Below are 26,343 nucleotides of genomic sequence, written 5' to 3' on the forward strand. Positions count from 1 at the left end.
AAAGAAAGAAAGAAAGAAAGAAAGAAAGAAAGAAAGAAAGAAAGAAAGAAACGAAACATACTTCCTAATGAAACAGCCATAAGCTTTAAACATGTTGTCTTTGGGGGTGAGCAGGAGGCAGGGGTGGGAGGCTCACTTTACTAAGATAGCCTTCACAGCAAGGAGACCGCCATGCGCAAACCAAGAAGTGGGAGCTCACGGAGAACCAAACATGCCAGCACTTTGATCCTGGACTTCCAGCCTCCAGAACCATGAGAGATAATTATCCGTTGTTTAAGCCCCCAATCTATAGTATTTTGTTACAGCAGCTGATCTGTCTAAAACAATCTACTTGAAAAAATTTGTCTACTTGAAAAGAGACTGAGGAAATCCAAAATTTCATGGTTTTTAAGCTAGACCTGCTGGATGAAGGTGCCTGGGACATGGCCTCCATTTACTTCTGTTGTGATACAGTCTATTCTCCTCCTGGATCACCGTGAAGGACTACAATAATCGAAAATCAAGCATGCATCTTCTTATGAAATGTTTAGAAGTTTGAAGAGTGAGGTAGTATGGCTACAGCAGCTCAACAGATGTGGTTGGTGGCGACTGCAGCATCGTCCGGGTTTGAAGGAAGTGAGAGTCTCGGGGGCAGAAGGTGAAATCTATTATGCACATCTTCTGAAATACTCCGGGCAATCGATTCTGGGAAAAATACTTTGTGTTTCTTTGCATTTTTATTTTATTGTCAACTAATTATTCTAAGAAGGGAATGGAAGGTCTAAAGAGGCACAGTTAAGAGTCTGTGAGCTAGAGGAGCCTTGACAGACCACCCAGATTCTCTCCCCGGCCCAAGAAAGAATTGCTGGACGGAGACCTCTGGAATCCCCTCCCTGCCCAGCCTCAAGCCCTGCGTCCCAGAAAGCGGAGTGACAGGCTGACGTTTCTGCACCCTCCTGGCCATTGCCTCCACCTCCCTCTGTGCTCCTTGTCCTCCCCTCCCCAGCTCCAAGTCAGAATGAGGTCATCTGTAGACCTTTCATTCAAGAGATGCCAAAATTCCTGATCAAGCTTAGTCTCCACTTTTTTTTTTTTTTTAAAGCACTGCAATTTTAAGGCCAACTTCATTGGTGACTCTTTTTAAAGGTGACTCCATTGGTGACTTTTTTTAAACAGTGTATTACAGAAAACTGTAGAAGAACAGTTGGACTTGAAGATCAATTATTGAGCTTCCGGGTTCATGGTACTCTCAGGACCAAGGAGCTCCTGCTGGGGGAGGCATGGGGGCGGAAGGGCTATTGCTTTGCTCTATTTACAGAATTGGCTTTTAACTGACTTCAAAAGCCAATTAAAAAAAAAAGAACCAGAGCAGGCTTTCAGTCATGTTGCTTTAATTTCAGGCTGTTTTTAATTCTAAGAGAATGAAAATTCTCTATTTGGTCATTTCCTTTCTTGCTCAAGGTTTGTACTTTTAAAAGGCTTTCCCTTCTTATCAGCTTGGTCAGTGCCACAGCTGTTGTGACCTAAATGTTGACAAAAGGTGAAGAAAAAAAAAAACAACACCCAGAACACAACACCAAAACTTCTCCAAAACAAAACCACAAAAACAAGGAAAAAAAGATTTCCATTTGGCATCTTGCCTTGGAAAGGGTGCAGTTCTGGTGACAAAGAGTGCAACGGGTCCCAGGAGTATCAGCGGAGACTGGAATGGATAGAGTCCACTGCGATCTTTGTGGAAAATAAATAATGTGCAGATAGCCCAGAATGTTTTCAAAGGAACTGCTCTACCTGTAGGTCATTATAGCCGGGAAGATTGAGTTACTTACTCACAACTATGAAAACTTTGATTTCAAACACTTTTAAACTATTCCTCGGGCATTGACCAATATGCCACATGGTGACGTCAGCCTGCGGTGGGCTGACATCACCAGCGACCTTAATAACCTTGTCTTGTAGCTGTTAGGGCGCAGGGGTGTATCTTAGAGAGCTGGAAATAGATTCCAGAAAAAGCTTAGTCAGATAGTCAGCTTGCTTTTCCTGCCACACGTGATTTATTTTGGGGACTCATGACCTTTGCCTACTGATAACGTAGTATTTCTGCATGTGTCGGGAACTGCGCCAGGTTCTGACAATAGGAACCGACGGGACACCGCCCTGCATTCAGAGGAGAGACAGGTAGAAGGGGGAGGGCCAGGCCCACATGGAAAGGCGGGGACAACAGAGTCAGCGTTGTGTGTGAGCACAGCTGGGTGAGTGCCCGGAGCAGAGCTGGTCCCGGCGGCCAAGTTCCTAGAGAAGAAGTGAACGGACCCACCAACCAGTGTTTTCCCTGAAATGACCTTAATGACGGTGAGGAGTGAATGCAAAATCCCAAAGCTTTCCCATCGCTGCCATGGCAACCATTGGCACACCCCAAAGAATAGGTGAGTTCTTAGGGCATCTGGATGATGCAGTCCGTTGAGCATCCCACTCTTGATTTTGGCTCCGGTCATGATCTCAGGGTCAGGCTCTGTGCTCAGCAGGGAGTCTGCTTGAAATTCTTTCTTCTCCCTCTGCCCCACCCTCTCAAATAAATAAAATTTTTAAAGAAAAGAGAGAGAGAGAGAGAGAGAAGATGTGAATTCTCATATTTCAACTTGAAAGTAAAGGGAGAATTTGTATCCTCTTTCATATATTAGATGGGCTCATAGAAAATTGCTGGCTCGACACATTAGACACACACAAAGCATGTAATTTTATAGAGTGCAGACATCCGGATAGAAGGCTTTGCATGATTAACCCTCTGTCTCTTGTCCTGCTGTTTCCTATGCTTGGGACGGGTGTGGGCGGTGGCACCCAGGGGCCCGCAGGCCGGTGGGGAGCTGTGAATGTGTGGGGTGTCCATACAGGGAGCTTGGCAGGGCTGTCAGCGGTTGGTCCCGGAGGTGGATCCAGGTTGAAATTGCCAGGCGACTACAGGAGCCATTCACCAAAACAGAGAAGAAGAATGACAACAAGAGAAGTTGGCGGTTATTGAATGCTTACTATGTGTCAGGTAGTGTTCTAGGCCCTTTTCAGAAACTTGACTTAATTCTCAAATCCCTTTGGCAGTGTATTATTATTTCTTCCATTTTTATAGATGAAGAAATTACAGCACAGAGGAGCTAGGTAATTTGGCCAAGGTCACACAGCTTGTGAAGTGGAAGATTCAAGATTTGAAATGGGCAGTCTGGCCCTAGAGTCCATGTTTTTTGTTTTGTTTTGTTTTGTTTTTTGTTTTGTTTTGTTTTTAGATTTATTTGTTTTGGAGAGAGAGAGCATGAGAGAAAGCACGCAGTGGGAAGCGGCAGAGGGAGAGGGAGAGAGAATCCTGCTTGAGAGAGAATCCTCAAGCAGACTCCTGCTGAGTACAGAGCCTGATGTGGGTGGGGCTTGATCCCACAAACCATGAGATCATGACCTGAGACAAAACCAAGAGTCGGATGCTAGACTGACCACGCCACCCAGGTGCCCCTAGAGCCCCTGTTTCTAAAGACTTCATGATCCCAGAAGTTCAGAAACGTGCTGGATGGGACCTGCCTACATCCCAAGAGCAGGATGCTGCAGTCGATTGGGTTCATTAGCCGGAACTCAGAATAGTGATCGGTCCAGGGATGTGCGTTTGGGAGTCATTGATTTCCAGCTGAACTCAGAATCTGGGAAGAATGCGGGACCATCCACTTATCCCAGCTGCACATACTTCAGTGACTAAACAATCATACCCACGACGTCAGGGCTCCGGAGAGCTCCTCCGCTAGCAGTGCACCTCCTGAATGCCCGTCCACAGCCCGAGGCACCGCCAGCCCCTGCCCTCTCTCAGAGAAGTTGTCACTATCGCCACTGATGCGTTAATCTTATAAATAAGAATATTTGTTCACATGCAAAAACAGTGTACTTGAGTCTTGGGAAAACATTTATTCTGTCAAAGATTTTTATTTTGTCTACTTACCTCCCAGGGTTTTTTTGGTAGACGAAAAATCAGTATCTTGCTCTCTGAGGCTGTGGTGCTTCACGGGTTTTCATCAGAGTGAAATGAAGAACTGAGACAATTACATAATTAAGGGAAAAATATCATTTGAGATAGTGCAATAGTGGTAGGAAGAGTAATTATTTTTAATATTAAATTATCTCTCAGGTTGTCTCAATTCTCCAGTCTCAGTACCTGCAGCAGCGCCGTGATCACTGCCCCCGGGGGGGGGGGGGGTACATGACCTTTCGCAAGATGGGCGTGCCACGGTAGCAAGAGGAGCTACGGGAATTCTTTCCAAACTGGCTTTTTTCTCAGAAGGGAGGATTCCAGAATAAGTTGAAAATAACAAAAAGACAATCAGGGGATGCTTCTGAGGTTGAAAGGTCAGCATTTTCTACTCTTCGGGTCCTCCACGAACCTGTCTAAACAATTCCAGAATCCTCAGTTAGGAAGTGACGTGTCCAGCGAAATCACTGTTTAGTTTATGAGAAATTGAATCTGGTAAACTAAATCCCTTTCTGTTTCTTTCTCTTGTGGAATCATTTAAATTGTTTCCAGAGTATAGAAGCATTCTAAATGAAAGTGCGGATCTCTCAAAATTGGATGTAGGGTCTGAAACAGCCCTAGAAGCCCCACTTTCTTTGACTTGCTTTCGCTCGCTTAAGGTTTAGGGTAGATGTGACGGTGCTCACGATGAAGAAGAGACACCACATTTCTGAATGTGTTCTCAAGGGCATTCAGCCTTCAAGGACCCAGACAAGATTTTAAGCAATATTTAAGTCTTCAATGAGAAATCCAACTTCCTTTGCTGTCTCAGATGCGTCTAGATAAACACTTTCTAAATCACAACCCACACTTGATAATACGTTTTCTACTTTTAGTTGTTGGTGATTTCGTAGCACAAGAGGGAAATTGTTAACATGATGGCAAATTGTTAACTGCTAAGATAAATGCCTTGTATTCATACTCACGAAGCTTACAGAACCTCTAAAAATAAACACCACCTTAACTGAGAATTTACCGTGGGCTGAGCCTGGGGGAGGAGCGGAGCTGGTCAACAGGAACAGGACCAGAAGAGCAAAGACCATTTTTATTTCGGTCCGTCATTTCAATCAGAGAACTCACTACTCCTTTCTGGAGGAGGCTACCGGTATTAAGGATAAATAGTTTTCCGGGATGGCAACACACCTCAAGTGACACATGAAGCAAGTGACCGGGAAAGGATCAGCTTCCGGGACTCCCGACAAGCTCCCTGGCAGATGAACTCTTCTACCAGGAGGCTTCGGTCCTTCAAGTCTGTTCAGTTAAGTCATCCATAATGGGTGTCCACTCTCGATTTTTCTTTTTTCCTTCCCTGTGAGACAGTCTTAAAAAGAAAAGAAAAGAAAACAAAAGAAACAAAAAAAAACCCGTAGACACCCAAACAAAAATGCATCTGCACTAAGCCAACTCAGCCTTCAACCAGCATCCACTGGAGTGTAGAACGGTGTCTGTCAGCAGTGAGAGTCGCACTCCTGACGGCACACACAGAAAATCCTCAATCAGTGAATTCATCACTAAGTCTGCACGTATGGACTCAAGACGTGTCACAATGGTCACTGCATCCTTCCCGCCACATGAAGCCATGTGCCGAAAAATCCAGCGGAAAACCAGCAGATGTGTCTGTCGATGTCCATGTGAGAGTCGAGGACTTTGTTCTGATTGAGAAAAACAGGTGGCCTTCCAAATTCATTTAGCTAATTGAAAAACTCTTATATTTTCTGCTTAGCAAAGTCCTCATTGCGTGAACCATGACCCTTGTCTGTTCTTATGTTTAAATTCCTTTCTCGGCGGATTCTTCCTCTCCCGTCACAGATTCCTGCACATGTAGTCACGATTGGGACGGACATTCCTAAATGTCTTTTCTTTGGTGGGAAGTGTAAATCAAATCCACGTTCAGGAAATTTTTTTTGGAAAGTCTGATTTTGCTGATTCAGCAAGATGTTTCTGCAGAGCAGATTGGGAATAGACAATGCAGATTTGTCTATTGTCTCAGGCACTTACTTGTATGAAGTAAAGCAAGATGTGAATGATGACAGACCCAAGATTCATTGTCACTTTTCTGAAAAGTCTGGGTAGATATTTTATGTACACACACGTGTACACATGTGTACCTGAATCCAGATCTGCTCAAATGTAAACCGACAGGTCATTTCATACATTCCTTGTTGTTTTCCCCACTTAAACTGTATTATAAAATCTGCCAGAAATAATACGATTTTTACGTTGGTTCCCAAATCAAAACCGTCTCATCTTTGCTGTATCTCAAGGCTGTTAAAAATATTTTGACATCATGTAAACAACCCCAAGGTCTCTAGGAGTGAGCAGCGGGAAACAGCACACTGGACAGTTTTGCTTCCTGCCCATTTACACTCCCGTCTGTTTCTTTTTTTTTTTAAGATTTTATTTTATTTATTTGACAGAGATCACAAGTAGGCAGAGATGCAGGCAGAGAGAGAGGGGGAAGCAGGCTCCCTGCTGAGCAGATAGCCCGATGCGGGGCTCGACCCCAGGACCCTGGGATCAGGACCTGAGCCGAAGGCAGAGGCTTAACCCACTGAGCCACCCAGGCGCCCCTACACTCCGTCTATTTCAACTTGAAAAAGCACACTCCTTGTTGCTCTTTTATTAAAGATAGCAAGGATTCCTGTTTAGTACGCTCCTGTACGTGAAACGCCGTGCCTTTTATTTTTAAAAAACATCGCTCTGTAAATGAAGAAAATCCTGCGCTGGTTGCTAGCCCTGCGAATTTGGGCTGCCCTGAATGAAGTGTAAGCTAAAACCTTGGCTCAGGCCCTGAAGACCATTAGCAGACACAAACAAGCAGGGGGCTTACTCGTATTTGTATTCAATCCAGTGCTCCTTGTCTGTTTACAAAATACACTGGGTTCCTTAAAACGACTTCCTGGAGCCTTCACACTGGGGTCGGGTTTCCAGCCAGCACACACACGGCCCTGGGATTTCAAAAGTCTTGGATTACCCACTCAGCCCAGCAAAGGGTGTGAGCGAAAACAAAGTAGAAAGAAAAAGGATTTCAGCAAGAATCCTTTTGAGTTGTCTGTGCCTAGAACATCACTGAAAGATTCCTAGATGGCCTGCATTCTTCCGAGAGGCCAAAGGTCACATTCTTCTTCTTCTTCTTTTTTTTTTTTTTTTAAAGCACTACAAGTCACAGCTGGGTCCCGAAGGCAGGGCCTTCTCTCCGATTTCAGGACTGACTTGTATTTTTCACCGGTCTGCAGGGAGACTGGATGTGCCCCCGGACGGGACAGGGCTTGGCCAAGACCAGACTTGAGGCGTTCAGTGGCTTTCTCTGGGCCTTTCCTCGCTCCCTGCAGCTGGAAATCAGTGGCTCTTGCCCACATCAGAGCATTCGAGGCAGCGAGGCAGCCAAGGGCCTTAGTGAGACAAAAATAACCAGCAGAACAATTAGAGACAAAGGTGTAAAAGTGATCATCCCTGGGAAGCAGCCCCTTGGAGGAGGTGGTTGGGGAAGTACTGCTTCTCTTTGGAAGCCCTGAAAGTAACTACTTTTTGTTTTTATTATTAAAGACATTACCCGAGTGACTTCCATTAAAAACCAATCTGTTTGAGGTTCAAAAATTGGGATTTGTTTCTTTAAAAAAATTGTTTTCGGCCTGTCTCATTCAATTTTTTAAATGTAATTTTTACCTGTGATTTATCTACCCAGATTAAGGTATTTTCCCCATTAATAAATGTTTGTTATCTGGGCTCCCAGAGATAAAAAAAAAAAAAGGTCAAAAGAGCTTTTTCAGAATTCGTTTTGTAGCAACACAGCAGCTGAATGAAGGGGCAAAGGGAGTCTGTGATAAGAAACAATGGAAAATGCTGAGCTTTTTACATTTTTTTTTTTACTACTATAGAAAGAATTCAGAATTCAGCTTAATAGAATTATTGGAATGCATTTTTCTCCTACTTTTATTGTCTCTTTAAAGCACGGTATCATTCCCTGGCCATACCTATGACGTAGCATAAACCTGGTTAATGCTATTTCACGTGCTCGGACTCATACTGACCTTCCACTTGGCTCTGGGAGTTCACGCCCCCACAGCCTGCATAAGGGCACCTCACACGTGCACCTGCCTTAACAGGGAGGTCATAAGAATTAAATGCATGACTTATTTAAAGAGCTTTGCCAGGAATAAGCATGCACTGCATTTTTTATTATTGATAAGAAAAGCAAGTAATTCGATAATGCTGGGCAGGCATGCAAGTATACAAAACCCATGTGGAGTTACTGTGATATGGGTCAGATACATTTTGCTAGACTGCCCAGTGTCACAGGGGACACCACTCCGTGCCGGTCCATCGGAGAGACCATGGCCATCCGTGGTGGACGCTGACCAAGGCCCAAGTTCAGTGCAGAGCCGAGTAAGCACATCAAACAGTTGTGACCTGTTTCCTAGTCTTGCAGCCATGATTTTATTTTCTTATAAAATTGGGCCTATGTAGTACTTGCCCAAATTGATACCTCCTAAATCATTTAAAAATTATGTCCCTAAAGACAAGACCATCCAGAAATTAGGATACAAGGGAAGATCGCTTTCTCTCTAATTTCTTTTTTTTTTTTAAAGATTTTATTTATTTATTTGACAGACAGAGATCACAAGTAGGCAGAGAGGCAGGCAGAAAGAAAGGGAAGCAGGCTCCCTGCTGAGCAGAGAGCCCGATGCGGGGCTCAATCCCAGAACCCTGAGATCATGACCTGAGCTGAAGGCAGAGGCTTAACCCACTGAGCCACCCAGGCGCCCCTCCCTAATTTCTTTTCTCCTTCTGGTTTCATAGAACAGCACATGTTCCCCGTGGGCAGAAGACAGCAGGGAAGGAAAACCGCTTCCCTGGGATCCGCTGTGCCTCCTGCTTGAACTGGTTCGTGACCTGGCTGTCTGCTTCTCCACCTCGGGCAAAACCACAGGACATGGGCCCATGTGCTCTCTGACTGGTTTCAGAGGACTGGGGCTCAGGGTGAGACTGTCTCTATGTCACACACACACAAACACACACACACACACACACACACACATACACACACACTCATGCACATGCAGGCACATGCCCGCACATAAACACATGTGCTTCTAATGATAAAGTAAATGCATGTTGGTACTCCACATCGAAATGCAAAGCCTAATTTTGGCCTTTTCGGACTTCGCCTGTAGGTTTTCTAGGAATAGAAGTCCTGGGTTTTTTTTGTTGTTGTTGGTGGTGTTTTTTTTTGTTTTGTTTTGTTTTTTTTAAGTTTTATTTATTTGACAGAGAAAGAGGGAGAAAGAGCACAAGTAGGGGGAGCAGTAGGCACAGAGAGAGGGAGAAGCAGGCTTTCTGCTGAGCAGGGAGTCCAATGCGGGGCTCTATCCCTGGAACCCGGGATCATGACCTGAGCTGAAGGCAGACGCTTAAATGACTGAGCCACCCAGGGCCCTCTAAAAATCTTGTATATTTATTTATTATGCAAATGCAAACAGAAAGTTGAAAGCTGGAGGACAGGATAGTGGTTTATTGTTCAAGGAATTGTAGGTCACTCACACATTTCTTGGGGCTTCTTTAAGTACAGAAACATTTGGTCCCAGTAAGTCTATGGTGGAAAATCGATTGCATCTTTACCTGATTATGGTGCTTTAAGAATCTGAGTACCTAATCCATAACAGAGATACTAGCACTCACATCTGAAAATGGACAGTATTCCTGTTAGTTCACTGGGCTGATTTCTAGTTGGGATGTGCTCAAGAGGAGTGTTGACACTTGTCACCCTCTGTCCTGCTCTCTGCTGTCATTGTTCTTTCCTTGTTCTCCTCCCAAGTTCTCAGGCTCTCCTGAGCTCCCACCAGGAGCGTGGACCCCACTGCTCTTTCCTCCAAAGCCAACAGAAGCTACGATGTGCAGCAGACGTAAGTGTACATTGTAGGATAGCAGCAAAGAATTAAGATATAAAGCCGCTAACCTCTCATAAGCCCGGGACCATTGCACTGGACATCGGTCGGCCATGTCCATGTGCAGGGACTCTCAAACAGCCAATGTTTTCACGGCCATGGATTTTTAGTCTCTTTCTGGAGATGCTTTTCTTCTGAGGAGAGTCCCCTATTTCCAAATGCCTTTAGATCCTGTTTAACTTATCAAATGTTCGACTGGAATGCCTGAGTCATATGGTGCCCTGTGGCATAAAGAAGATTCCTCTTCAACCCAGGACAGACAATCTTGTAAGGCATTAGGCTTTGCTGTGGGAGGGAAGTCATGACCCAGAGGGAGTCGGGGGAAGGCTGTCCCTCTGGGACCAGGGATTTGTGGGGAAAGAGAAATCAAAGAGGAGGAGGACTCGGTCAACACTGTGCTCTGGTTTCCTCATTCAAGATGTCAACTCAGAGAGAGGGACGTAGCATAGCTGGGTAAGGAAGAGCTTTGAAGAAAAGAGGCTTCTGTTGTCTTCCGATCTGGGGCTCAGAAATTGCTTCAGCGTCTTCTTGGCTCCCATGTGAAGAGTATCCAGGTCAAAGTAGACTGACACCACAGAAGCAGATTGCATGAGTTGTTCAAGGCTGCCATGACAAAATATTACAGACTGTAGCTTAAAATAATGCACACTTACTGTCTCACAGTCTAGAAGATGGACATAAAAGTATTTGCAGGAACATGCTGTCTTGGGAACCTGTAGGAGCTCCTTTTTCCTCGCATCTTCTAGATTCTAGTATTTGATGACAATCCCTAGAGTTCCTTGGCTCATAGATGTGTCTCTCCAATCTCTGCCTCATTGTCACCAAAGCCTTCTCTCTGGGTCTCTCTCTTGTCACAAGGACACTGCAACAACCTTATTTACAAATACGTTCCCATTCGGAGGCCCTGGGGGTTAAGACTTTAACACATTGTTTTTGGAAATGATACAATTCAGCAAAACCGAGATTTGCTGTGTCAGTTTTGGTTCCTATGTGGCAGAGATGGAGTAAAGTAAGGGAAGTTCCAAACTTATTTCTTAGAAGGCTCAGAAGAGAGCTGAACCCTGCCTAAGGCCATCTGTGTGATGACATAAGGTCATCCTTCAGAAAAGACTATGGGAGGGCCTTTTGACAAGAAATGATCCAGGCGAGACATTTGCAACACCGGGGAGAACCATGATAATATTCAGTTCCTCAGAGAAGATATAGGCTGTGGTGGTGAGGGAGACCAGAATTTATGTTAAACTACCGTAGGTTTCAATGCCAGATAGATAGGAACATCCTTCAGGAGACCAGAGGAGGAAAACACTAATCCTGAGGACCCTGACTCTTATCCTGCACAAAGAGGTCTTAAGTGCTCCAGCCTATCCAAATGCTCCTGAAAACACCAAAGGGCTTAATAGGGCTTAGTATGAGGGACTGTTTCAATTATTGGATTGGACTGGATTCAAGGCCACTTCATAGCCTTCAGGTTTACAACTGCAAAATGGTACCATGTCTACTTAAGTACCAGTCATCTGGTCAACCTATATTAATATATGTGAGATGGTAAAGGGCTCTTGCAGGTGGGTTGGGGCATGTCTTGTACATGTCATGTACCTACCTCCTGGGGGTATCCATTCACTCTTCTCTGCCTTTATAGGTGCACGAGTTGAAAGGCTAAGAAGCACAGTTGCAGTGCCTCCTCAGGGAATCCTATCTTAGAACAGGACTGATGAGAAAGCATCCAGGCCCCTGGCACAACCAATATTGGTGTTCTCCCAGGAATTTCTTCTGACTATGAGGACTTAAGAGTGTGGGAGTAGAATATAGCCAAGAGACAAAGAAAGGAATGGGGGTCAGAGAAAGTTGGTCTGAGTGGAGCTGAAGAAGTAATGCTGAGCTGAAATGCTAACCAAGCAGCAGGATGGTAGTCAGTGAGGTTGAGACAGGGGACAGCAAACGTGCTGCTATGGGGCTAGATGCGCCTACTCTGTAGACCCTCCGCTTAGGGAAAGTCAGTTCCCAGGAGCAGCTGGACTGGACCACACTCCATAATGACCCACATTCTCTGCACCAAGAACCAAGAAATGAAAATGTCCTAAGGGAGTTAGGATCGAAGCTCTAATAAGTTTAATCAGCCATCAACTGGAAAACCCAGTCCAACTGGCTGTGTCACAATTCATTAATATTCCTTAAATTTATCGTATTTACTTCATTAGAATGTTTAAGATCTCACAAATGTACTGCGATGTAATTATAGTCTGAATTTAAAAGTTTTAAATCTGACATTTCAACTCCTTTTTCCTTTTTGTTTGTGAATACATGCTCTATACACATCACCCACTATCTGTTAAGAAACAGATAAAGAACCACTTCCTCGTGATCTATTTCCCCAACATTTTTAGGCATAATCTTGGAAATTTTATCCTTGAAGAAAATTGTGAAAACCTACAAGTGTCTTAAAATTGCGACTTGAAACAGAAAGCGTTTTGTATCCTTAAATACAGCATTTTCTGCCATGCGTGCCTCCTAGGTAGGGTTAGTCTCTGCACACATTGTTATGGAAATATTTCCTTTCCCTTACATCTTATTCTTAGTTATGTTCTTTTTGTTCAAACGTTTAAATTTGAGCTAGGTTGGGGGAAGAAGAGAATTATTATTTCTGACAAATGTTATTTAGAAAGAATGATTTCTTTTTTCCCAAGCATATGTAGGAAGTAAATTTATTTTTTTAAAAAAAGGCACAAAGGCACCCCTAGGCTCAGCAAATAAGAATGTTTAAATATTTCAAACATCTATTTATAGTTTATTATTTAAACGTACTTATTCCCCCTAATATCCTAGAGAGATAAGGAATGTTTATTTGCCCAGGAGGAGATATCCACAGGCAGTATGCACACTCACAGCTGGGTTTAAAAATGCTCCTTTCAGAATGATCTTAGGATATTTCGCTACAATATCACCTGAGATGCTTATTAAATATGCAGATTCCAGATCTTCTCTACAGAGCTGCTTGCCTCCATGTGTCAATACATTCTAATGCAGGAGTTAGCCATCCTTCTCTGGAAAGGACTAGAAAGTAAATATTTTGGGGTTGGAGGACTGCACTTTCTCTGCCGCAACTCCCAACTCCCTTGTGGTAGCACAGAAGCAGAGATGCTCTATAAGCCATTGGTCAGGGCTGCATTCCTACAGAACTTGACTCATGTAGATCTCTATCTGATTTCATAAATGTCCAATGTCATGAAATATTACTTTTCTTCTGACTTTTTAAAAAAAGATTTTACTTATTTATTTGAGAGAGACAGAGAGCAGGAGAGAGAGGCAGAGAGAGGGAGACGTCTCCAAGCAGGGTCCAATATGGTGGGTCCCCTGCAGCCCCATCACAGGATCCAACCCCGGGGGGCTCGTCGAGGGGTTTGTCCCAGGATCCTGAGATCATGTCCTGAACTGAAGGCAGACGTTTAACTGACCGGGCTTCCCAGGTGCTCCCTTCTTTTGACTTTTACAAAATAATTAAAAAATGTAACAACCATTCTTAGCTCTAGTGCTCCAAGCTGCAGTTTGTGGACCCTTAAAATTTGAGGACAGTTTAGCCAGAATGACGGTGAGTGATGGAGATGGTAGGCATTCATAAATATTTGTCCAGAGCACAACATAGTTATGGTATCGTCTTACTTCAAAGAGAAGAGCACCCTGGTTCTTTCTATTTAGGCATGCTACATTTTTAGCAGAAGGTTAATAACTTCAAATAATCATTTGTACATGTGTAATTCTTACAGTTCTTATGGATGAATAGCAATATTTTCTCAACCCATACATCAGACAAACTGAAGTTAAGTGGCTACGGTCTCACATCTTATGCCTTTTCTAGCAGAGGGTAAAGGAAAGTGGTGGTTGGAGCCTGTGATGATACCATGATTGTGGGCTGATGGTCTGCACCAGTTCATTCTTGTGTCATCACCAGAGCGGTCATGAGGGGCTCCATTCCACACTAACAACAGTTTTTTCTCATTTGTTTCCAAATCTTTTCTGCTACTAGCACTTCAAAAGGCTATATAACAAACTGTTGTCTTGTGGATTCATGAGTACCAGGTTGACTTAATGAGATATTAATCTGCCCTGTTTCCCTGTGTTTTTCCCAACTTTAATGAGAAAACCTCATTGATGTTTCTACTATGAAGCTTGCAGCAGAAGTTACCTGTAGACATCCTGGTCTTATATTCTAAAATCTTTGTTTACTGAGAGGATGATATGGGTTTGTTCTAGAGAGGAGGACAAAGGAGCCCCTGCGCTTGCATCGAGAAGAAACTAAAGCAAGAGAGAATGAATATATTGAGCATCTTAAGAGGATGATCTTACCACCAAGCCTTGACTCAATGCTCAGAACCCAAACTTGACCCCAAAGAAGTCACCAAGAAACCCTGCTGCGTTGGACAATGAGCTTATCCATCCTGATCAGACTGAACAGGTGATGAGAGGAATGCTTGGACTGTACAAACCTTCATCTCCACACAAATCTGGAAGCAGATATATGGTGATAGAGCATTGCCGCCCTGGTGAATGGGATTAGGAGTTAGATTTAATAAGATTGGAATAAAATTCATCCCTACTCAACAAGGATTTATTTATCAGTTGAATATAATTTAGATTTTGCTCCTCTATTTTCTTGTGACAATTTTTTGACATAAATTATATCCACATCATTAATTCCATATCGGCAATCTCAGAAATGTTAGTACTAATAATCTTTTTTTTAAAGATTTTATTTATTATTTGACAAGAGAGAGGCAGTGAGAGATGGAACACAGGCAGGGGGAGTGGGAGAGGGAGAAGCAGGCATTCCACTGAACAAGGAGCCAGATGTGGGGCTCGATCCAGGACACCGGTGTCATGACCTGAGCCAAAGGCAGATGCTTAACAACTGAACCACCCAGGCGCCTCAAGAAATAATAACCTATTTGAGTAGAGTCAATAGATTTTTCAATGACTGTGGAAAATCACAACATTTATGCAACAAGGCTCAATAATATGAACAACCCAGAATAAGAAAATAGATTCTGATCTGATTCTGATATTTCTATGATATTGAGTGCTACTATGAGGTATAACTGAAGAAAGGAGGAGTAGGTAGTTGACAGCTTAGTAGGGGATGATGATCTCTTGGCAGTGATGATAATACATAAGATTCCCTCACAGGTCATTCTCTACGGAGCAGACCTTTGAAACCTCCTTTGCCACTCTGAGGGTGCTTCATGGTGACACATGCCCTCTATAGCTCAGTCGAGCTCCCGAGTTCTAGACTTATCTCCCATCATTGCCACATAAACAAACCATTTAATTTCTTGGGTCTTCAAATTTTTCATTTGTAAATGCAAGATTAACTGCATCACTGGTTTCCGATCTAGCTTATCAGGATCATCCATGTCTTAAGAAACATGGTTTCTCTGTCTGACTTCCCAAAATTCTTATTCAGTATGCAATGAAGAATGAACCTTACCTAGAGAGTGGTCAGGGGGCATCTGCATGGCTCAGTGGGTTAAGCATCCAATCAATTCTTGATTTCAGCTCAGGTTAGGATCTCAGGGTCGTGAGGTGAGCCCCAAGTTGGGCTCCACTAAGATTTTCTCTCTCTGTCTCCCTCTGGCCCTCTCCCCAGTTTGTACTCTCTTAAAAAAAAAAAAAAGAAAAAAGAAAAAAAAAAAGAAGAAAAAGAAAAAGTGGTCGGGCCTTTACTCTATGCTACTGAGAAGTGATCTCTAGGCATCTCTAGGCACCTGGAGTGTCCTTCCTACCTGATAGGCATGTCTTTGTCTGCCTTGGACTTGGGCAACTGGACAGTCTAACAATGTGCTTATGATGGGGTCCTTGGAGGGTAAGTAATGTTCACTGGAACTTTTGGAGGAGCTGGAGAAAAGAGTATTAGCCCAAACCTTCAGGAGGGGCTGGAGAATCAAGTGCAGGCAGTATGTGATCGAAAGCCCTCACAAAACCCCCGGACACCAGAAGCCTGGAAGAGCTTCCCCTGTTGACTTACAATGAAGGATGGTAATGCGTCCTGATCCCTTCCTAGCAGTCTCTTCCTCTGGCTGGTTCTAATTCACATCCCTTGGCTGTGGAGACCCTTACATGGGTAGTCACCTGATGGCAATGAAGGCAATTCCTGAACTTGCTGCTGATGTCTTTGGTGATGATGGTTTTGTGCAGATTATTTCCTCAGACTTTGAGTTTGTGCCACTCGTTGCATTTAGAACATTCGAAAGGAGCTAGGAACTGTTAAAAAGAATTTGGAGGACACTGGCCTGGACTAGAGTATATTGAAGGTCCTTTGTAGGTCTAGACTTTATTTCTTTACATATTTTATCTCTTTGGCTTACACGCTTGCTCCATATTTGGGTCTCAAGTGCATAAAGTTTAGTGATCTGTGCTCCTTACTTCATGGAGCATTATTATTCTTGGGTTTGTTGTAATTCTCTATGTCATTGAGTTACTCTCAGATGTATATTCTTTGTTTCTACCTCATTCCTTTGAGTTTATTCTCTTGTTCTTTTTAATCAACTTCTTAAGTTGCTTAGCTCACTTATTTTCCAACTTTCCTATTTACAAAATAATTCATCACGAGCTACATGCTGTTTTGGATGGATTGCACATTTTGACATGTAGAATTCTACTGTTCACCTGAAATAGTCTGTAATTTCCCACGAAATTTACTCTTTAACCCAAACTCATCCAGTAATAATCTCTTGAGTTTCCAGGTATGTGAAATTTTATTTAGTCTTTTTTGTTGTTGTTATTGATTTCTAATTTTGCTAAACTTAAAGTCAGAGATCTTGGGTCACTGTTGTCTAAATTTATTATGTCATTAGAAATAGCAAACTGGTAATTTTGTGATTCTCATTCCTTCTGCCTTTATTAGCTGGAATTCTTTCGTACGGAAGACATATCCCTCAGCAACTGTTTTCTCGCCCTGAAATAGAGTTGGCAAAAGTAATTCAGGATGAATGTTTGATTTTCCTGCCTTTATCAATTTTCAGAATCATGGGCTCATGTCCTAGCAACCTCCAACGGTGACCAATGTGTGTATTTTAATACCAAGAACTCGTGCACATAAATACGCTCGAAGCATCTCCATTTATTGTCCTGATTCTCTTGCATGCTCCAATTTCTCCCCCTTAGGCCAACGGAAGCACCTTTAGGTGAGTTCCTGTGTCCTTTTAATAGATTTCTGTTAGGCTTTGAAAACTTCCTTACTTTCTGGCATAACAAAAATTTATGCCAGAAAGATATAAAAGTATGAACTTTCTACCCCAGACCTGGCATCAACTGTACGTCCATGTGCCCAGGACTCTTTCATGGGAATTATTTTGGGAGAGCATAGGTGAGGAGCTAGCAGTGTTCCTAAGCATCTTGTTCCTGTACTGGAAGATACATATGATTTTAAAAGCCAAACACATCATAAAACTGTGCTGATATTTCCAATTCAAATTCAGTACTACAAGATTTTCAACGTATCTATTTTATGTTATTTGCTCTGAAATTTACTTCTCTCCTTCTAGTCAAGAGATAACCAATTTATGATTTATCCTTACACTGTTTCTTTTGAAAAAAATATATATTGCTTTCCCCCATACTTATTTGTAAAAAGTAACCATTTTCAGGGTACCTGGGTGGCTCAGTCAGTTAAGGGTGTGCCTTTAGCACACGATCCTGGGATCAAGCCCCACATCATGCTCCCTGCTCAGCGAGGAGTCTGCTTTTCTCTCTTCCCCTCCCCCTGCTCATGTTCACTCTCTCTCTTTCTTTCTCTCTCTTTCAAATAAATAAAATAAAATAAAATTAAATTAAATTAAATTTAAAAAGGAACCACGGTTTCCATTTGGCTTCTTTTACTAACGATATGGCTTGGAGACCATACCCCTTTCTAGAGCTCCTCTGTGGTGCTTGTTTTACTCAGTTGGCTGCATGGTCTCTGTCCTGTGGATGGATTCAAGTTTTTCAGCTGTTCTGCTAGTGGTCTTCTGGGTGGTCTCCAGCACTTGGCTGTGAGAAATAAATGCTGAAAATGTGCCCTGTGTAAATTTCATTTTGTATTTTTGTCAGTGTATCTTTAAGATAGACTTCAAGGACTAGGACTGCTGGGTCAGAGTTAATTCATCTAGAACTTTTCTATATAGAGACAAATCCTTTTCCAAAGTGTTGAATGATTTTGCATTCCCACTAGCAGTGTAAGAACACACACATTTCCCCATGGTCTCACTAATAAAATATGTTGTCAAATATTTGGATTTTTACTGGGTTTATAAATAATGAACAGTATCTCAGTGAAGTTTAATATACTTTATTTTCCCTATGAGCAAGACTAATTAACTTTTTTGAGTTATTTCTTTCTTCTTATAGTTTTGTTAGTTGTTTCTTTATATTTTGTGAGGCAATATTGTCAAGTCAATAAATGTTTATAAAAATAATATCCTAAAATCTGTTGTTATTTTATTACTCAATGTCAGCGAGGAAATTTTTACCTTGGGTTTTTACTTTTTGTGATATTAAAATCACTTTTTTTGGCTTTCTTATGGCTTGCCTCTGTCTGGTTGTATCTATCCTGATCCCTTGATTTACAAACCTCCAGGATCCTTTGGTTTTAACTGTGTCTCTTGTAGAAAATGTTTTGCTTAATCTGTTGTATCAGAGCATTTGAAGTCTGAGAACGTCTTGATCACCGAGTATAACCATTTATATATTCCCATAAGTCTTACGGTCAGATTTGCTAAGGCATTGTTTTATGTGTTTTTTGAGCCATGTATTTAAAATTTTCTCCTCTTCTTCTTTTTTTATTTTTAATAGATCCATATTTTCTTCTTTTGGTTTTAAAATTATGTTTTCGGTGCCTACATGGCTCAGTCGTTTAAGCATCTGCCTTCAGCTCAGGTCAGGATCCCGGTGTCCTAGGATGGAGCCCTGCATGGGGCTCCCTGCTCAGTAGGAAGCCTGCTTCTCCCTCTCCCTCTATGCTCCCTCTTTCTCTCAAATAACTAACTCTTTAAGAAAGAATAAAAATTATGTTTTATTTTTATGCTTATGGCAAGTACTCCTTGTTTTTTAAAGGCCTATAGTTGTTTACTTTTTTTTTAAGGAGTTTTTAGGCTTATCAATATCTGTATCTGTATCCCTAAACAAAATTAAACCAAACACAATTAAAACCAAACTCTAGCCTGGGCTTTTATCCCAAACAAACTCATCCTTTCCCTGGATCCACTTTTTTGCCTTTAACCAAACAGCACACAGTAATAAACTATTTATTCATTGGTGATTACATGAAATATATATTTCATAGAACCTAAATTTAATTTCCTTCCTTTAAAAAAAAAAGATTTTATTTATTTATTTGATAGATAGAGAGATCACAAGCAGGCAGAGAGGCAGGCAGAGAGAGAGGGGGAAGCAGGCTCCCTGCTGAGCAAGGAGCCCAATGTGGGACCTGATCCCAGGACCCCGAGATCATGACCTGAGCTGAAGGCAGAGGCTTACACAGCTGAGCTGCCTATCTGCCCCTTTATTGTCCTTATTTCAGACCTGTTTCTTTCATGAGAGTTCTGTCCACTGAAACTTCTTTGAATGCGTATGATTGATAATATAATTAAGTGGGAAAATTCTCATTTCAGTGTTAAAACTGAAAACACTTACTCCCCTTGTTTTTTTAGCATCTTCTGCTGCTGATGAGAAGTCTGAGGTCTGCTTGTCACTTCGTGGTTGGTGATCTGCCTTCTCCTTCTGGAAGCTTTTAACCTGACGGGCAACAATGACCTGCCCTGGGATCTGACTGAGGAAGAAAATGTCCCCAAGAAAATGCTCTCCCTCAACCTAACCCCACATACCCTCCTGTCCTGCCTTTGCTATGGGCCATCATTTCCCGAGCTCCCCAGGAAACAACCACCTGCTCTCTTCCCAGCACCACCAAGCGGCTTTCAGGCCAGTGTCTTACTCCCCTCAACTTCGCCTCAAGTCTGTGGCTCTCTAGCGCTGAGCATGGGGGAGGGGGCTGCCGCCCTTGTTTGTGGACATCAGGACAGGGACAAAAGCAACCCGGATTTCTAAGTGAGATTTCTCATTTGAAACCTTAGGCAAGTAGTCCAGTGTGCACAGTTGGTTCTAAACCCGTTATGTAACTTTCTGTAACTTGCAAGGTCACTTTTGCTGTTGTTTTTAACATTTTACTCCATCCTTCCAATGTTCCAAAAAACAGACGTCTGTTTCCTTGATAATTACAAATTTGTAACAGATTGTAACAGAGACAATCAAGTTTTTGTTATTATTAAAAATATCTTCATCAGTTTGGTTGATTTTATCATTATGCCAGATAACAACTTACATTTATTTAAGATTTCACTAACCTGTTTATTGATTTGTTTTTTGTCTTTTGTTTGTTTGTTTGGTTGGTTGGTTGGTTTTTGTTTGTTTGTTTGTTTGTTTAGTTTAGGCGTGGGAGGAGCAAAGGGGGAGGGAGGAGAAAGAATCTCAAACGACTTCCAGCCAAGCAGGGAGCCCCATGCAGAGCTCAATCCCACCCCCCTGAGATCATGACCTGAGCCATAACCTAGCGCTTAACACACTGGGCTGCCCAGGGGCCCACCGGCTCCATTCAATACGTTAAATCTGATTTCGAAAAAATTCAGCCTTGGGTCATCTGATCTCGCTGTGTATTCTTAATTTGTTACCAATGAACAGAGGAGAAACCCTCTCAGCGGTTTTGGTGATTGAAGAATTTATTTCCTCTTCATCCAGATCAGACTGATTCTCCACAGAGCTGTGCATACACTCCCAAATATTTTCCCCAGGCAAGCCAACGGGCTGGAACTTTATGCCCCGAGATTTTTTCAAAGTGATGACAGAGTTAGATGTGTGGCCCATGGAAAGCCAGAAGCATCTGCTGTGACATCCAGCATAGAGAAGAGCATGTTTGTAGTCACTGATCTTCTACACGCCCTCCCATATTAGGGAACACAGATGGGAGAGAAGAGTGGGGAGATTTTTACCCGAACATTCTCGGAAGAAATTGCTAGGTTTTGAGGGTTTGATTGAAATATCCTGCATTTTGAACTCCCTTTCTTATGTTTTCTGTCCATCTGGCCGTCTCCAGTTTGAAAGATAATTTTGACAAAAGAGAACTTAAGATGAGAGGGAGAGGCTCCCTGACAGAGGGAACCGTGACACCCGAGGGGAAAAGTAGTCAACGGAGGGAGAACACTGGAGTCGGAACATCTGTTTGAGAACACTCAGATAAAGCCATCACAGGAACAGGGGTACAGGGGAACAGCCAGGCTACAACAATGAGCTTCAACTGGGTCTCTGCAAAAATTAAACCAAATTCTTTGATGCACTAAACCTGCACAACTTTTTTTATTCGTGTGTGTGTGTGTGTGTGTGTGTGTGTGTGTGTGAATCTGCATCCGCTAGCAAGGAAGGCTTTAATGCACTGGTGACTTCTCTTCCTACACCAGGCTGTGTGGACCACAGGCAGACTGAAGGCAGGAAGCCGATGCAGCATCCTGCATGGCCAGCACGCAGTGTAGACTCCAACATCTGCCAGGACTGATCCCCAGCAGGAACCGTGGGAACACGGCACCAAAGAACTCATTACAGAATGTGTGCTGTTCCCATCTTCCACGCACCAGATGCCCCACCAGGAATGCTTCACCACGTTGATGGCAAAATCCTGCCATTATTTATTAGACAATAAGTAAATAAAATGATTGATTTCATTTTCTTTTGTATGTGCTGCCAAAGTAGGCACTTGATTTCATTTTTTAAAAAATTTTTGCAAACGGTTGTAGGTGTACAAGTAATACATGATAACTGTAGAAATTTAGGGGGACAATCCCCTAGAACTCCACAACCGGGAGATAAATAGGATTTATCTTTAAGTAGGATTTGTGGACATTTTCCCCAATATTTTCTTCTGCATGTTTTATCAATCCAGTTACATGTATGCAGTTCTCTTGTTGATTGTAGTTTCACTTTCTTCATTGTACTAATTACTTCATAGCATAATTTTCCATGGCTGTGTAATATTCCATTTTAGGAATATGCCATCATTTGCTTTCCCTGATACCTTTTAATTTTGAGACATTATTCTAATCACATCCCCCAAATCCCTATTCTTGGGGGAGTTTTAACCAAGAAGGAATAATTTAACTCTTTTTCTATAACATTTAAATTATTTTGACTTTTCACTCCTTAAAAGGGGATCAATGATACTATGTATGTTATCTCCTATGATAGCAAAACCCACTCAGGAGAAATGGTTGAAGATGACTACTATAACCAGTTAAAATTATTTCAATTACTTTATTCAACTTTTAACTAAATTAGAGTTTAATTTATTTTAAACATTTTTGGTATTTCTAAGGCTTGCCAAGAAAGGACCCCACTCTTGCAGTTTTGTTCTGCTAGAGTGTGTGTTTCTGTTCATGTGCTCATGCATGATCCCATGATCCCCATGTTTCAAAACTTAGCTTTAGGCTGAAGTTTGAAGCTTTCATTTTGAGGACCCAACGATTTATCATGCTTATAATTTCACTTGAAATACAATTTAAAAATATTTGAAAAGCTCATCCATCTTGAGTAGTGATGTCCTTCAAAGTCAATGGCAGAATTATGTCACCTACAACGGTAGCAACATTAAACAGTTGTTTTCCATGGTGTGTTAGGTGTATAAAATGAGACAACATTTTTTAGAACACATTCTTTTGCCCATGAAAATGCGATAATCCACATACATGTTTCCTGACAAACATGTCGGTGTTCAACCAGAGAACTAGAGAACTAGAGCCAGTAAGAGAGGGGTGGGGGGAGAGAAAGTGGATGGATACAGATACAGACAGAGAGAAAATGGATATTTTCATTTACAGCAGAGAATTGGCTTACACCATTGTGGGAATTGTCTAAGTAAGTCTGAAGTCCATTAGGGTCGGAATAAAGAAGGGAAGATGAGAAGACCATTACCCATGAGTATGAGCTAAAGCCTGGAGTCATCAGGCTCAGTGAAGCCCTAAACCCTCTTTTTTTAGGGGCTTACCTGATAAGGTCAGACCCATCTAGGATAATCTCCTCTTTGATTAACTTGAACTCAAATAATTAGGGATCCTAATCACATCCCCCAAATCCCTAGGCTCATGTTTGCTTGAAAAACTGAAGGCTGTATTTTTTAGCCTAGCAAATTTGTCACATCAAAAACCCATCACATATGAGGATAAAATAAATTGAGTTTAAAGTCCAATTTTCAGTGCTTATTGGAAAAAGTTTGACAATCTCATTTTTTTGTCATTTGTTTTGAGCTGAAAGAGTTAACAAAGATGGACACATGACTTCCAGTAATTCATTATTTTTCTTCCGCGTGTTGGGTTTGCATGGTATGTATAGTTGAAAATACACGGAATTTGTATACTTTTGTTCCATTTGTTATTGACTGCTACAGATCTTCTTTAAGCTTTTAGCCACCATTTGCATTAATATTAATATTTAATACAATTATGGCTAATATTATCCTCGGAATGCTTTTATATAATAATAGCTTCACATTTTACACAATACCACTCTTCCAAAGAACGGTGAGTGCTTTGTCGACAGTGAGCCAGATTTCTTCCCCTGAGTAAGCTATTCTCCATCTACCCCTAGAGAGATATTAACACTTTAGAACAGGACCTTGATTTGTGCTTATCGCAGAAATAAAGTAATCAGTGTTCTTACAGCCTAAGATACTTCTCCAATAGGTCCTGGGAGGATTATGTGGTGTTTTAAGCACTTCACAAATTTCGTATGGGATACTTCTTCATTACACTCTTGAAACTGAACACAGAATACTGGACATTGTAAAAGTCAGGTTTTTTTAATGATGGATAAGCCATGGCTAGAACAATCCACTGTCCAGGTCAGTGGGATTTTCCAGTGGTTTTAGGAAAGAAGTGGGTGTGGTTTGCTTAGGGTAGCAGCCTTCTTATTATGCACACAAAAGATAATTTTTATAACCAGGAGGAGGAAAGTTCTTGGTGGTAAAAATTGGGATAACCTAAATACTTTCTTTTTGGCTGGAAAAATAAGGACCATCTATTGTGTTCGGACTAAGATACTATCAGCGAAATGTCCCAGAGGACAATATCATTCTATTAAACAATAAGCCAATCTGCTGATACTGTACAGAAAATACTCAACTAGGGGTCATGAAATTTCTTGCTGGATTTTTCCGTAAATGGCTCTGTAGTTTGAGCAAATAACTCAACTTCTGTTAAGATGCCTCTGTTTCTTCATTTATGTCATTGGGAATGGATCTAATGACGTTTGCTCAACCTGTTTGTTTCTAAAACTCCAGAAAAGAGGAGGTCAGACACCTTGAGGGCTGCAAAAATTACCTAGAGGAAGGGTACGGGCATTTTTATTTAATATTAGAAATGCTTGAGTTTTTTTGTCCTTAAATGCTGAATAATTTCTATCTCGGAGCAAAGACATACTATGCAATGTCATACAAATGAACCAATTTGATATTTAATTCTAGACAACTTGATGATTTTAGCTGGTTTGTTATACTCTAGTATAATTTAAAAACTTGGTCAAATCATCTTTTAGCTTCTAACCTAAAGTTACAAATTTAAATCAATTACTCAATTACACTTAAAAAATTGCAATCTCAGGGCTAATCTTGTGGATTCTCTTGGACACTAAGTCTCTTAAACATTGCAAGTACTCTACATATCAAATACACAGCTTGTTATTCCCAAACTTAACACAAAATCTTCATACTATGAATTTGATTTATGTCATCAGTATACTTAATTCCAAACCTTCTTGGATAATTTATAGTGCCTATTTATCTTTTATGGAAACGATTTCCTATCCCAAGTAAATTGGGTTATGTCCATAACAGGCTGAGTTTGTGCGTTTGGAGAGTCTGGCTGGAGTAGGACATCTGCAGTGGTAGACATCCAGGGCGATTTTTCTCCCAACTGTGAGAGACAGACAGACGGAGCTTTCCTGGAATGGTTTCGGGGTGGAACTGGGCTGCCAGGGCACAGGGACTGCACTTTGATTTGAAACTGCTATTGAGAAGTCACTGCATTTGATTCTGCTTGGCTTGTGTGTTTGTGTCTGGTGATGGCCTAGACACAGAGTCTTCATTCATTCTGATGACGGCACAGATTTTTACTTTCAAATGTCCTGTGTCATTCGAACCTTGCCCCTAACTAATGCTTTGGGCTGGGGAGAAAAATAACAATAGGCTAAAGAATAAATTGAAGTTAGTAAGTCAAAAAAAAAAAAAAAAGAAGAAGTTAATAAGTCAACACATTTTCTTGCAACATGTATTTCGAATTATTATTATCATAAAATAATTTATATTTAAATAATGAAATGTACTATTTAAATGTAAGTTAAACTATATTATATACATATAAAATATGTACATATTTTATAAAATATATATACATAAAAATATGTATACATATAAAATATAAAATATATATACATATAATATATATATACATATAAAATATATATACATATAAAATATTTGATGTGCCTTCGTATACACACTGTATTTAGTCCTTATAATACCTTGTCAAGGCAAGTAAGAAGTTACAACCCCCATTCTGCCAATGAGAAACCTGAGATGCAAGGCGGGTAAGCGCTTGTCTGAGTCTCACCATTTGAAGCGTGTGTGTGCACGTGTGCGTGTGTGTGCATGCGTGCGTGGGTGCGTGTGCGTGAGCATGTGTGCGTGTTCTCAATGGCGACGGCGCGTTAGAACAACAGGGCAGCCAAGATATGACGTCTGTGCCTGGGACCCGCCTTCGGTGAATTACATCCAAGTCTCTGGAAGTCGCCTGGCGTTGTTACCCCCGTTTCGGTTTCTAGATGATTCTGATACACAAACAGGGATGAGTACAAGAGCTGAACTTAAAATGTCGGTTTTTCTCATTGCAAATGCCGTGCTTTTAATGGCGTAGCCCAGTAATCATTCGCATCTGGCTACTGAGGAGTTTAATTCTCTCTGGCTCCATGAGGTGGAGGAGAAATGGTTTCCTGAGACTTGACTTGGAGCACTCAGCTGTTCAGGGGAGGACCCATGGTCCCTAAGTGCTATGGTGTCATGAAACTTAGGGAATTTTGAGTCTACAGGTAAAAACCCCCTCGCTGAGCCCCACAGCTTTACCCTGCATCCTGGGGAAGCAGGAGAAGACCTAAGAAGATGACATCAGAATTCTCCAAAGGCAGAACGGGGTCTCTAAGGAGCTGGTGAACCTCCCCTCACAGAGGGTCTACGTGTAAGCTGGACGACACTGAGGTATGAATCGACTGAGTAATTAAACAAGTATTGACCAAGTGCTTCCTGCATGCCAGATGCTAGATTCTGGACTGGGT

This window comes from Mustela nigripes, chromosome 15 (assembly GCF_022355385.1).
Source record: "Mustela nigripes isolate SB6536 chromosome 15, MUSNIG.SB6536, whole genome shotgun sequence".
NCBI classification, from domain to species: Eukaryota; Metazoa; Chordata; class Mammalia; order Carnivora; family Mustelidae; genus Mustela; species Mustela nigripes.